Below are 12803 nucleotides of genomic sequence, written 5' to 3'. Positions count from 1 at the left end.
CCATTTCTGCTTCATCTGTGGCAAAAAGTCTTTATGTGCATCACACAACAGCATGTTTTTCTTAAAAAAAGAAGAAACCTTCCATTTTCCAACATTCTGAGAGATAACCTTGCAAATCAGAAAAAAATGTAAGATGGAACATGCATTGAAGTTACTTTTAAGTACTTGTATAGTTTTCATATGGTATCTGTAAACATTAGAATTTTTTTCTAAGATATTAATTTATAGGTGATTTATTTCCCTGAAGTTTTGCATGCAAAGATTGCACTGCATGTTTTGAAATACATTACTGCTCTAACACTGTGAAGAGAGGATTCTCCAGGCCATGTTCACCTCTGTTGACAAGCTGTTCACCTCTGCTGCAAGCTGTTATTAGGCTAAGAAAATGCAATCCTTTTCATTGCACAGAATTGTGTTCAACTGGACTTTAATAATGCCCATATCTTTCCTTAAACACCAGCATAAACACTCTTTTGCTTGGTTATTTTGGTTACTTTCTCTCAGCAGGTGACAGTGCCACTAATTATTGTTTGGTTATTCTTTGTTCACTTCCTGCTAAAGGTGAGGAACGTGCACTGCTTCCTCTCTATGCTCTGTACATTTTAGTACTGGCCATGGCATTAGACAGAGATACTTTTAAATATCATATCATATCATCTTAACTACTGCAAAATTAAGGCTATTTCTGTCAGTTAGGAACGAGCTATTGCTACAGAAAGAAAAACTTCTCTACATGACACCTCTCTGTGATCAACTTCTCTGTCCACTGGGTGACACCAGCAGCCTATCCGACATGGCTTAGCTGTGTATAGCACCACAGAACACATCTGAAGAAGATTAAGTTCTTAACCACAAGGCTTCTTTTTTTTCCAGGTAATATTGATAACGTTTTCTTTCCTTTCTGGTGGAAAAGTGATATAAATAAATAGAGAAACAAAATGCAGAAAAAGCCTAAAATGTCTTCCAGACCTACTACATGTAGTTTACAAGGCTGAAGGAGACAAAGTGAGAAAATAACTCTGTAAAATACACAGTGAACTGAGAGTCTGTTGTACAAACAGATTTAGATGACATGCTTTAATATGAATGACCCACAGCTGATGAAAACGATTGTGAACAGCCCTGAGGATCTCAACCAATTACAGAGGTGAAGTTTGATTCTGTTCCATGTAACTTTTTTGCATTCATGTGTGGAAATAATTTATTATTTTTGAAAATAAAATCAGGATAGCACGCAATTTTTGTGGCTGATACACTGATTAATCCTTAGAATATCTCATAAACTAATTTTCGTTTTAAAAATAATTTTAAGATATTCTCTGGTATATGTGCAACATCTTAGTTTGTTTCTGCTGTTGTTTTGTCGTTTTCACTTTACCTGCTATTCACTGCTACAAAGATTAGCCACCAGTTTAAACTCAGTTTCAGTCCTATTCCAAAACAGATATAAACAAAAGATGCATGAGGAATAAAACCTGAAACCTAATTAGCCTGTCAGCGTGATCTTAATTACTTGTTTTAAAAGCTGAATAGCAAAGGCAAGGTGGCTGCTTCTTTTGTTTGAACAAGAAACTAACCATTGTTTAAGGAAGAATGGGGCTTGTTTTAGAAGGAATGTGTTAATCCTTTCTATCAACGCTCCTAATGTCTCTCAGATGGTAAATAATCAGTCTAAGCAAAGAAAAAGTCCAAAGGTGTGAGCTTATTTCACCTGGTTATGATGCAGTGAACATCTCATACAGATGGAGCCTTCTTTGCTGTTTCCAGGAAGGTATTAAACCCACCTTCAAGCAATTCCCAGTCAGACTCACTTAGCTGTTACCATGCTCAGCCAGAACAGCTTTAATCTAGCAAGAGCAGTAGCAATTCAGAACAGTTTCACAGGACTGGGTTTGGATGCTTAACAAAAGCCATACTGTGGGATACCAACATTGGCTATGGATAAGAGGGCACTAAGGAAACCTGCTCAAGGTAGCAGCTCCAGCTCTCCTTGTGTTATCTGCATACAGTAGTGACTTGTGAAGACCAGGAAAAAAGATAGGAAGCTGTCAAATGCAACTCTTCCAGAAGTCACAAATTGGAAAGGGTCACAGTAATTTCCATTCAAAAGCAAATTAAATAAATATATAATATTCAGAAGTTCTGGATTAAAAAATAATCTATGGTTCTTTTCTGTTGGACAACAGCATGACTTCTGCTGAAGAACTGGGACTGGCCTGATTGCAATTCAAAAGTAATAATCATTAAGAATGAAGTCACTATATTTAGAGTAGACTACAACTCCCATTTTCTTGTAGTTCTGAAAAATTGGTCATGTGCCAAAGATGACAAAATTTCAAGTCACACTTGATTGTCTGGAATGTTCAAAGCCGATCACTTTTGATCAGTGCTCTGCAATGGCCATAACACAAGTAGAATGTTAGTTAAAGGGTAAATAAAACATTCCTGAGATTCTCGTACACAGCATGTGACTGTCTTCACCACATCTCAAAAAAGAATATAGAGTGGCTGTTCATATAAGGAAGGACTAAATAAGGTAGCTTACAAAAGAGACTGAGATAAGAGAGCTTTATAAAGCAAAAGTGGTGTGGCAAAGGAATAAGAAATCATTATCTATTGTTTCTGAAAACACAGAATGATTGGACACCAAGAGAGACAAAAAACAAATTTAAAACAAAAGGAAGTTCTTTTTCTCACGGCACATCATTAAATTGTGGAACTCTTTGCCACAGGATGTTGCAGAGGCCAAAAGTTAAGTGTGTTCAAAATGGAATTAGATACATTCCTGAAGGCTAGCTCCATTGGCAACTATCAAAAGTGACGGCCCAGACACAGTTTTGGGTTGAGGAAATCCCTGAATTGTTAACTGCTTATGGCTGAAATGGATCACAAAAAATGGGATTTTCTTATAAATGTTGTTCTATTCCTCCCTCAACTACCAGCCACTCACAGAGACAGGATACTTGGACAGGCTAAATGAATCTTTGATATAATCCTGCACTTCTGCTTTTATACCAGAATGTGCAAAGTTGTTACTTTAATTCGGGTAAAACTTTAGGATTAGGGAGGAAAATGCACAGGGCTCATGAGAAGGTTCTTTGCCTCAGAAATCATCCTCAGCTACATATATCAAATAATTTTGTATATATTTTAATTTTTAAAGCTTCAATGAAGCAACACTGATGTTCCCAGGACGGGAAGGTCTCTCAAACTCTGTAAAAGTCAGATTAAAAATCTACTTAATTTTACATACTTTCTTCTTGAGGCAGATAACTAATTTCCTCTGCTCCTTGGAATTTCCTCAGATGATCAGGGAAAAAAACCCTTCAAAATGAAACACAATTGTCTCCGTGTATAATGAATCAAAAGGCTACCCTTAGTACACTTAGGACAGAGTCCATCCTTAATTTCCTACTAAAATAACTATTGTTCAGCTAAATAAATACGAGTGAGTTTAGGAGAAGGAACTCATGGCCTCAAAGAAAAAGAATTAAGTTCAAGTTTTAATGAACGTATTAGGCAAGAAGGAAATGTTGTATGATATTAAACATTTGCTTTTAGACAGCCTTCTCTATAGTCTCTTCGATGCCTCAAGGAAATGGTTTTACAGAAGCATTACAATAACGCAGTTGCTCCCAGGAGCAGTTGTTTCTCTCTGATCGTGGCATGTACTTCCTGCCATATGGACAATCCTACTCTCTCCCCCAGCCCCCCATCTAAAGATCTTCAGCCAGGACTTAATTCTTGTGCCTTCAAAACGTTAGGGAGCTATGTGTTTGAGGGGCAGAAGGCAGAAGGGAACCAACATTTTTATTTTATTTGCAAGAAGTAGCTTTTCAAAAGCATTGTTTGTGCTGAGTTAAAAAAACAACCACCAAACACCAAACATTCCTGAAGTTTTCTTTCCCATAGGATTTTCATTCCTCTTTTTTCCAAAGGAGATGCTTTTTCTGTTTACTTTACAAATTGATAATTATACCTTATTTGTGAAGAAATGACTAGGATAACAAACCTTACGAACCTTACAATAACAAAGCAGTGTGTGCTTACATACATACAGACATGCAAACACACGCTGTTGTTCCAGTTTAAGAATAAACTTCAGCCAACATACCTGCTTCCATTCATCAGTGCTATACTACATGGAATGATAGCTAAATATCGTGAGGCCTAGCTGAGGGAAACTGGCCTCAAATCATTACATTTCTAGATGTGAAATCATCCCTGATGTACTTGACTGACTAACTGCTGGCAGCACAATTCTCAACTGCATTTTCCAGTTTCTGGAGCACGTCAGTGACCTTTGATGTGATGCAGAGGAGAAGGCAACTTGAGGTCAAAACCAGATCCATGGGTCTGGAAATGTGTTCCTACACCCAAAGAATGCAACAAGGGCTGTGAAAGTTACTGACATTTACTTAGTGTAGTCACAGATGGATTTGGTCCATTAGTCCAGATTCTCAATTTATCCCAAACAACAACAGAGGTAACTGGCCTCTCCAGCAAGTGCCTGGTTTATGCCTCTGGTAACCTGCTAAGTGCAAGAAACAGCCACAAGCCCACCAAATGTGCAAGGAAGCTAGAAGAAGAAAAATAAAAATGAAACAAAACAGGAAGAGGAGAAAGCTTTCCTTCAGTTACACCTGCTGCATTTGCTATTAGTGTTGAAATTCATACACACCCATAAACAGCCATCCAAGCACAGATGCAAGGCCTAGGATGAAGAGCAGGAGAATCCACGTTGTTTTTCCTCCAAGATGTGAATATGTACAAGACTCCCAGAAAAGGTCAGGTGAAATGAGCCTGACCTTAACCAATCCCCAACTTCCCCATCCCCAGTCACTGTTCTAGAATGCAGGTTTGAGATGGGAAATGTAACAAAGATTTCATGAAATCCACTAGTGACTTTTCATTGCTGTTCCTACATGAGTACAGGCCGAAAATGTGGAGGCAGCACAGTGATAAGGGGCAGTACACATTTATAACTGGTTGTAATGGTCGAGCTGATTTATCACTATGAGAAACTTCCCAGGTGAGGTTTTCATGATTCTTTTCCCTGGAAAAATAGAGTACTGCCCTGAAAAAGGTGAGGGAAAAATCACACCAATCCATTTCATTCCAGCTGATCTCATGATCCAAAACTTTTTAAAAGAAGGCTGGGTTCCATAACTGCATTTGCCTTGCAGCCTTGCCAGCTTTTTAAGTGCACTCATTACGACACAGGCTAAATGCTTTGAGCTGATTCTGCAGCTTACCAATAGCATGGAAGGAATTCATGCCAGTGAGTTTGGTCTTCTCTGGATTCAAGAGTTGAATGGGAGTCTCCTGGGAATATAATTCAAAATAGTTTTTGCCCCTTTTTTGCTGCAGATAATCAAGATGACAATGTTTTTAGTAATTTTTCTCCAGCAAAAATAATGCAGAAATAATGTGGAATCCTCTATTTATACAGAGAACCTAAGAATACACACAGCACCTGTTTGAACAGTTTTGTGGTTCAGAAAAGCTATTCTGGAAAGGCCAGTCAGGAACTTACAGGATAATCTATGCATCTTCTACTCTTAGCTTTTTTGATTAAGAATGACATTTTGTTTGTTGTGTGGTGATAGCATACTTGTTTGCTTATTAACCCTGAAATTATTCATTACCTCATTCCAAATTATTCAGCCAAGCAGCCATTAATCAATAACAAATTTCTGTTACTGTCATGCTACTGAACAGGCAACTTTGGTTTTCAGTAGCCCTTTAGTTAGGCAGATCTGCAACGACAGTTCTTCACTTCCTTCATAGTCTAGAAACAACCTGAAGAGGTCATCGAGCCTTGCCATTTTCACCAGCACAAAATCAACTATGTCAGCGTTATTATGGAGACAAGAGATGGTACAGTCCTGACACAGCTGAAGACATCTACAAAATAGACCTTTAGACTTGAATCAGTTTTCTAGAGTACTTCATAGCCTCTGAAGAAAAACAGGCACTTCCACAGTGCAATTAATCTCCTTCCAAAGTATAATGGAAGTGGGTCAAATGAATCACATGCTGGAAATGCCTGTTTCTCTCCTGTGGGATTCAGTCATAGGTGAGGTAAAATCCATGCTTGCTGCTTAACCTGTTTGTAAATACTCATTGATAGAGAAGCCACATATATCTGAATGCTTTATTCTCATATTGCTTGATAGCTTTTCCTATTTAGTTTTTCTTCCTGTAGTTAAAACCTGTCATTTCTTGCTCTGTTTATCATAGACATGGAAAACAGCCTGTTCTCTTTCTTTATGTAGCAGGTCATATTTTTATGTCCCTTCTGTCTCTCGTAACTGTACTGTCTCACACTCAGTCTTTTTGTCTGTGTACTAAACAAGCACAGGTTATGCAACCCTACTTTACAGGTTGTATTTTCTGGAGCTCTGGTCATTCCCCTTGCTTTCCAGCAGATTCATGCTAGTTGATTTGTATTTGGCCACTCCAGCATTTCTGAGTTTACAAGTTATACTTGGTATTTCACAGGTTAGATTCCTATTCGCACACCACGCGATGATTAAAAGTTGTATGTCGTCATCAGCAGCACAGATAATCCACAACATGAAAAGGACAGCTCAGCCATCTGGTTTGCATGCTACCAGCCCAAGAAGGGTGGTACTACAAAACCCAAAGAGATAACAAAGCTTTCATGAAATGTATTTCAACTATGGTGATTAAACAAACATGAGCAAATCTTTTTTATCTGAACATCTGAGTTCACATGCACATATACACATTAGTTTGTCCAGTTGCCTCTGTTAAATAAACAGAATTGCTTCTATAATATGACCATGTGAAGTTTGCTAATCTGCATGAAATATTCCTCGACAGAAGGAAGAAGGAAATTAACCTCAAGAATGACCATCTCGGTCAAAAAATGCTAGGGAAAGAGAACTTGTGATAACCTGAAAACAGCCTCATTTACTCCTTCAGTCAGCTGAAATGATGCAGAAGGGCACATAAGAGGAGAAGTATGGGTTGGGCTGAACTCCCAAAACCCCTACTGTGCATTGCTTAATGTCTGTGTTTAATATCAAGTTCCCATTCTCCCAAAGGTTAAAAGGAATCAGGATGGAGATATATAGGCTTATAAAACCAATCTACTGTTGCCAACAATAAAACATTTTTCATTTTGACCTTTTTTTTTTCAACGTTCTGACATAACTGCTCAGAAGTTCAGAATTTCACTAGTATTAAAGTTCATCTTTGACCTCTCACCTTTTTATGTGGAAGAATTAGTCAGGGAGAAAAAAACATTCCTCTTTGCCCTGGCTTGCTTATTATGACTCCCTCAAGAATTTCAGTCTGGGGCTATTTGCCAGAACTATGTTTAGCTCTGAGAAGAGAAGGAATCTCCCCCCACTCCAAAATGGCACCATCCAAATTTATTTCTTGGCTTTTACTAAAGACTCGGAGTTTAAAACACTCTGGATTAAATTTATCCCAGTAGGGATAAAAGCTTTGTTATACCTATTGAGAAAAGCTGATCTTCAGAGCTACTTGCTAATGAACCTTCTTATTCTCTAAGTTCCTAGTGTTTTAGAAGTGAAGAAAGCCAAAAATACGTCCTGTAGAAGGCAGATTTTTTACTCATGCCATAAAATGCCAGCCTGTGAAAGTCACATGCTACAGAAGGCCATAATAAGAGCGACAGGAATTTGAAAAACACTGGAAAACTTTGACTGGTAACATTATAGTATTATGCAAGCAAAGCAAATCTTCAAGCATACTTGAATTTTATGCTTGAAGGCACAAATTGATTGCTTGTGGTGGAAGGAGTAATGAAATTCCTCCATGTCATAACATCACAGAATCAACCAGGTGAATTGTAATGGAAAGGGCTACATTCCTCTGACAGCACTGCTGATTGCCAAAGGCAGCCTTCTCATTTATATTCACTTAGAAAAGTTTCAATGCAGTGTGCATTCATGCATCAGATCATCTTTGGAGCAGATTTATCCACCCGTTACATCAGCCTCTTCATTTTGTACAGTTACAGAACACATATGTATCAGAGAACAGCAGTGTTATTTGCAAAGCATTCTGTAGGCAATCCTGCAGTGGCAGAAGGTTCCTTCCATATCTGTTTGTTACCATCTTCATCATTAGCCACACTGAAATGGAGTCAGAAATAGCCCAACTGGTGCACCCCACCACGTTCTGGCTGTAGGATAATGCCAGTGGTTAAACAAAGCCAACATGGGAGTGGTGGTGTGTGTGGCTTCCTCATCTGTGTGGCAGTGAAAGGCACTTCAATTGGACACAACACATAATGGCTTCTTCTTGCAGCAAGAAGAGGAAGTTAATTCTGATTATCTGTACAGGGAACACAAGGGCTGGAACAGACCAGGGAGTGGTGACCAAACCAAAGTGCAAATCTCTGGCGTATGGAGCAGAGGCAGTAAGCTGGGCTGGAGGTGGCTGGAGGTTTCTTCTCATGTTCTCTGTGCTCCCACCATAGGCAAGGAAAGAACATGCAGAACTGAGTGAGAATTATAAAAGAGAGGACAACTGTAAGAGACTGGATGTCAGATTGGAAGGATCAGTGTAATGAAAAACTTGATAGGGAAAGGGGAGATAAAGGGAAGTTATGGGAAGCAGGATGAGGCATTATCAAAAAACTAAACAGTAGGGAGAGAAACACAGTATAAGTAAGGTATGAGGAAGAAACTGAAGTGAGAATAGGAAAATCCAGAGAGAGTCAGGAAAGTTAGAATAAATGAGTAAGAATTTGCCTCAAGGGGAAAACAGACAGACCTGAAGGGGTACTTGTAGCCAGAGAATCAGTAGCTAAGGCCAAATGTTACTGGCATTTCCATCTGCTGATGTACACTCAAAAACTGTACCCCAAAGAGAGCTTACAGGATTCCCTTTGTTATGATGCTGACACTGCACCCAACAGTGGATTTAAGCAGGGGGGCAGAGAAACAAAGACCTGTGCCAGAGTGTAACATGATTAAACTGTTCATCACTGCCAATCTGCACTGCTGTGAGTGCTCTTCTCACACTCAGGTAAATAGAGCTCTTCATAGCAATGAGACAAAGAACTTAACTGAAAGTGTTTCAGACTTGAGTAAAAAACAGTGCTATTGTAATAATTTTTGCCTATAAAACCGAAAAATGCATGATGTTTTTTCCCCCTCTCAATAACCCACAGGTAAAAGCAGTGTTCTTTGTCATGGTCATTACAGATTAAAACATATTAGTGTGAGTGTAAGATGAAGGCAATTTAGTGATCCTCTGAATTTCCTTCTAAGTGAATAGATCCATTGTTACTTGAATATGCATTACCCTGAAGTATTCATGCAGTCCTTCATGCTGAGAGCTTCCCTGAAATAAGCCAGATGTTTCCAATTGTGTAACACCAGGAACATCCCACAACATAAGCAACTTTGGATAGTATATCAGCTTAAATGATTCTTACAGTTTTAAATTCAATTCAGCCAATTTTCACTGAAACGAAGATTCCGTCACACTGCCAAAACAATTACATAGGCCTTCAAGTCAGTGAGAATCTGGCCCAACTACATCGCTGACTGAGGAAAGGCTGATGCTCTCACCTTCATTCTGCTTGTATCTAGTATTTCAGCCAGCTAAACTGGACATCCTCCCTATGTTATATCTGTGCGGAACACTCTTTGCAATATGTTTGTCCTACTTACAGGGGCTGGGACCAGTTTATCACTATGTGGGTATAACCCAAACTGTGTACACCCTCTGTGTCATTTGTGATGGACTGTTAATAATGGATCATTTGCAGCAGCTGCCCAGGGCACACCTGATACCTCAGGCTACAAGCTGGGTGTTAAAGAACCCTGAGAGGCAGGGGAGTGTTTCTTTGTCTTCACATTAATGACTCAGCTGTGATAACTCCCCTCCAGAAAGGCATTAACACCTTCACACCCAGCCTGAGGAGTCACCTCTGCTAATGGGCCATACTGGACTGGCATAATAGGCAGCTGCAACACTTAGACTCCAAAAATCAAAGACTCCAAAAATATCCCATGACTAACAGAGTTAAATCACCCACTGTGAAACTCCCCACCCTGGGGGAGGTACTGGACATTCCCACCTGGACCTGAGCATACATAATCTTGGGGGTTTGGGACTTCTGGTACCACTCACTGGATCCAGAGCACCAGAACTCCAACAGGACTGCCACTGCCACTCTCGACAAGACTGCGATCATTACCTCAACAGAACTGGCACCATCATCTGGACCAACAGGTTTCCTTTCCTTTTACTTTGCACCCAGGGGGGCCAAGTGGTGCTCAGCACAGGGGCCAACAAACACTGTTCTGTACTTGTCCCAGGGGGCTGGGTTATACATCTGTTTATGGGGGTTAAAACCAGTTTCTTCTCTGTATCATTGTATTTATCATAATCTTTTTAGTAAATTGTAACTGATTTGTAATCTCTCTTGAGTTGGACTCATTTCTCCCGACGGTTTACTTTTAAAACAGCACAATGTTGAAAAAGTATTTATGTTTTCTTGAACTTGTTCTGGTAATTTTGAGTCTGGGGACTTTAAAACCAAAGCCAACCCAACAAACTGGTCCAAATTCAATGGAAGCACTCTAAAAATCCAGAAGGCTGCCTTCTTTCATTTGTTGAGATCTTATTGCAAAATGCATCATTAATGTGACTTGTTTAAGAGTTCTAAGTTCTAGCACAAAACAGAATTTGGCTTTTAACTTATCCGCTTTGTTGAGGGTGTCATGATAAGATAGTAATCTACAAATAAAAGCTTTGGGAAACATGCAAATGATTGAAATATGAAATACACTTCAGAATCAAAATCAAGTTCAAAAAACTGTGGACATAACAGTCGGAAATTGTTTCTGGATCTTTCTGAACAGCTCTGAATTAGCTTTAGTTTGGTGGTTTACTTTTCCAGGAAGAGAAAATTGCTAAAGTTTCAGATTTTACCCACATTTTGAAATTTACAGCTTTGAACATTGGGCATAGTTATTTCCTATAGGTTTATAATCACTTATCAAATAACCTTGGTCACATTTCTTCTCCAGAAATGCTTCCTAAGAGATATAGTATTTAAACAGCAAAGTTCATTGATACTTATAAAAGTTTAGAAGCAGGATATCCTCCCTCTTAGTAAAAACACAAACAAAAAAATCAAAAGATATTTAGTTAACATATGCAGAAGAGAAAACCCAAACAAACAGCTGTTTTTTCCTATGCCTAATGTACTTGTCTCTGTTCCTCTTCAAATATGACATATTATGACATACCTAAACTGAAGTATTACCAAGATGGATGGTGGTGGGTTTTGGTAGTCCAAGAAGCAGCATGCAAAATGTTGCTTTATACATCCCAGTATGCTGTTTGGAAATCTTGGAGGGACTAGAAAAACCTGAGTTTCGTTATTTAATTCTTAAATAAAATACAACAAAGTCAGGAAAGGTGAAAGCTGAAAGCCATAATAAAGCTGTAAGTCAGGCTACCTAACAACAAACTTTGTTTTTCAACCTATCATCTTAATTTGGAATAAGAGGTTGCTTTTGTCAATTCAGCTTTTTTTTCCTCTTTTTTGGCAGAAGTACATTCAAGGAAAGCTACTCTTTGCCAACTATATTTTCAATGGGTACAGCAAGCCTACTAAAGACCTTCAAAAATAAATAGCTAAGACAAGGAGTGATTATCACATGAATTACTGTCTTCCAAGTGATTTGAAGTTCAGGTATTTTACTTTTTTAATAATTTCATTCTGAGACCTTCAGCTTCTTTTAGTTTCTTAAATATCAAGCACTGTGACTCAGAGCAGCAAGTACAGCAGTCTCAATATCAAAGTATTTGGACCTTTTTGGCGTGTTTACAAGTTCTTCATGTTGTTTATTCCTTCCTGTCCCATTCAACAATTCCCGACTGTCTAACCACAGCTGCTGAGCTACAGAATCTTTCTGGTAGTTACTGACAAGGAGGAAACAAAAAAAACAGGTAAAGGTCCTGAGCTCATCCCCTTTTTCTTTTGTGCATGTCTGACTAAGACTTACTTGTTTTATGGGCTGTTATATTTACATTTTGGCACTATCCATGAAAATGTAATTGCAATTAAAGGACAAATTACTTTAGCCAGGTGTCTTCCAGCTTCTTCATTTCATTAATAGTTGCAGGGAAGCTTTAGAAACACAACCTGGGGAAATATGGTCAAATACTTCACAGTTTCATACTGAGTGTACAGCTCATGGAGGGAGCATTCCCAGGAGCTAAAGTATGTGCTGCAACAGTTTGCTCTCTTGTAGAAGTTTTCAAAGCAGAAACAAAGACAGGTAGGAAGAAGAAATAATTGCAACTTTTGCAATTTATTTCTTACATAGCTTTTGGGAACCATGTAATTATTTTTAATTTAATGGTGATGCAAGCCAGTAATCAAACCGAAACTTCAGAGTGCCTGGCATGAATGCAAAGGTTACTGCATTCCACTACTGATTTAACCAACACATCTTGCAGGACATGATGATGATGATCAGGGTGATGATAGATCTATTAAACTAATATTAATCGCTGAGAAGCAGCTGACAGCAGTGACAGCAAAGAACACAGGATATAGTAAAAAATGAACTGTGCAGTCTTCTACTGAGTTGCTCTTAGCTAGCTTTGACAGGTCGTGGAAAGTCTCTAATTTCTTTTAAGCTTAACAAAACAATGTATTTCATTTATATTGAACAACAGCATGTTTTGCAGTTGAGTCCATTTGTCTTGTCACTTCACATGTGTACACAAAACAATTACTGGAGTGGTAGAGAAGTCAGGGATTAAATACAGTT

Source organism: Manacus candei, unplaced genomic scaffold, assembly GCF_025592945.1.
Source record: "Manacus candei isolate 608988 ecotype Guabito, Panama unplaced genomic scaffold, ASM2559294v1 h1tg000018l, whole genome shotgun sequence".
NCBI lineage: Eukaryota > Metazoa > Chordata > Aves > Passeriformes > Pipridae > Manacus > Manacus candei.
Note: the sequence above shows the minus strand (reverse complement) of the source record.